Raw genomic sequence first — 2,420 nt, 5'->3', positions numbered from 1 at the left:
GAGACTCATGGACATGGACAATAGACTAGTGGTTATCAGAGGGTAGGAGGTGGGGGAGGAGGGGGGAGGTAGATGGGGTAAAGGGGGTCAAATATAGAGGGGAAGGGGGAGGGTGAAGTGGGTAAAGGGGATCGAATATGTGGTAGCTGAAGGAAACTGGACTTTGGGTGGTAAACACACAACAGAATATACAGATGTCAAATTATAATGTACATCTGAAAATTATATAATTGTATTAACCAATGTTACCCCAATAAACTTAATTAAAAAAAATGGTTACTATGGTAAATTTTATGAGTATGTATATTTTACCACAACAAACTTAATATCAATAAATATTGATAAAATTTAATATTAAAAAAAGGATTTGACAAGTATGAAGGAACTACCAGGCCTAAGGTACTCTGCTGGGTGCTAAGTAAAACAGACATGGTCACCACAGTAGTCTGAGAAGGACACTAAACAATCAATAATTTTATAATTATTACACTTGGACAAGTACTTTCAGGGGAGAAGCAGTACAGGATACTGGGAGATCTTACCACAAGCGACCCTGATTTTAGCTGAGGAGCTCGAGAGACCTTCTCAGACTATGAAGAGGGGTCATGGGTGGAGGATGGTGGAGCAACAAGATACAAACAGCACAAATCTAGTCGGGGGGATACAGTGTTGTGCCCCCTTACCTCCCTCGCTTCTGACCACCTGCCTCAGACCTCCTTCAGGTGAGAAATCAACTTCAGTCTCATGTAAGCCTCTATTAATTTGAATTTTCTTTCATTTGTAGCAGAGCCCAATGCCTACTGATATACACTTACCATGGAAGCCCTTCTCAATCTCCCAGATGAAATAAGTTTCCCTCTCTCAGAACTCTGTGCTTCTCCCTTTGTAGTATTTGCCCAATCATAATAGAATTATTAATCGTTTAATATCTATGTCACAGGCTAAAGCAGTGACCATGTCTCGCTTACTTAACATCCCCAGTACCCAGAAGAGTGCCTTGAGTCTGATAGACACTCAACACTTGTTGAATATAGGAATGGATGGAGAGAACCAGACTAGATTAGGGGTTATAAACTCAAATGCCTAGAGAAGGCTGCTAGGTAATGTAAACGAGAAAAGCAGGTGAGCTGTAAACAATTGAAAGAGTGTTTGCATTTCAGTCTGCTGGAGTCCATGAAGGCCCGAAGAAGGATCCATGCCTTCCCATGATGGAAGTACCTCCCTTTAAGGATGCTCCTTAGAGGGTGCACCTAACATTCCCTCTTTACCTATGCTGAGTCATTTAGCCACATCCAGCTGCAAGAGAGACTGGGAAGTATGACTTAAATCTAGGCAGCCACGAGCTCTGCTAAAAATCGAGGGAATTATTAAGGAAGAAAAAGAAAACAGATTTTGAGAATAACAAAAGTTCTGCGCAGAGAGGTAGTTAATATCTGAAGAATGAATACACATTTTCTAGATTAGTGGTTCTCAAGGTGTGGTCCATGGGGGTCCCTGAGACTCTGTCAGGGAGTTTGCGGTGTCCAGATATTTTCATAAAAGTATTAGAATGTTATTTGCCTTTGTCACTGTGTTGACATTGCAATGATGTTGCAAAAGCAATCTGAGATAGACTGCTGCCTTAGCACAAATCAAGGCAATGGAGCCAAACCATACTATAGTCATTGTATTCTTCACCGCCAGGCACTTGCAGTAAAAAAGGAAAAAAAATTAATGCCAGTTTCACTTAAGAATGCCCTTGATGAAGCAGAAAATATTAATTTTATTAAATTTCAACCCTTGAGTACATTGTGTTATGGAATGAGACGTAGCGCTTCTCATTTGTTATGAAATATTATGAAATGAGAGAAGCGCTTCTGCCACAAATGAAGCACAATGATTGTCTCAGGTGGAAACACTTGTATAAACTTGGAGTTGCAAGCTGAACTAGTCACTTTTCCTTTTAGTAGGGGAATGGCATGATGACATGTGCATATTTAAATGATCACTCAGGCTGCTGTGCCGAGGATGGCCTGGAGGAAGAAAAATAGAGAGGCCAGGAGACCACTGAGGAGTCAGGAGTCATGGTCTAGATAAAGGACGAAATGGCGCGTTGCTCAGGAATTTTGGCAGTGGGGCAGTTGGATAGACTTCAGAGCTATTTAGAAGACAGCATCCACAGGAATTGGTAAATAAACACATGCAAAGGGATGAGTAAAGAAGGAATCAAAGAGTATACCCAGTGTATTTGGCTTGAGTAGCTTGGTGGATGGTGAAGCCCTCACTGAATGGAAGACTTGAATAAGTAGAATTGGAGGTATAAAAAAAATAATAAATGGAGGTTCTTTTTTTTTTTTTTCCTTAGGCGAGGCAACCCTTGCTTGACCTCACAGATTGCAAGGACTTTGTCAGCTTATAATTCCTTATGTTTTTACTTTTTA

This window comes from Pteropus vampyrus, unplaced genomic scaffold (assembly GCF_000151845.1).
Source record: "Pteropus vampyrus isolate Shadow unplaced genomic scaffold, Pvam_2.0 Scaffold116, whole genome shotgun sequence".
In the NCBI taxonomy this organism is placed as follows: domain Eukaryota; kingdom Metazoa; phylum Chordata; class Mammalia; order Chiroptera; family Pteropodidae; genus Pteropus; species Pteropus vampyrus.
The sequence above is the reverse complement of the archived record's forward strand: the minus strand, read 5'-3'. Positions refer to the sequence as shown.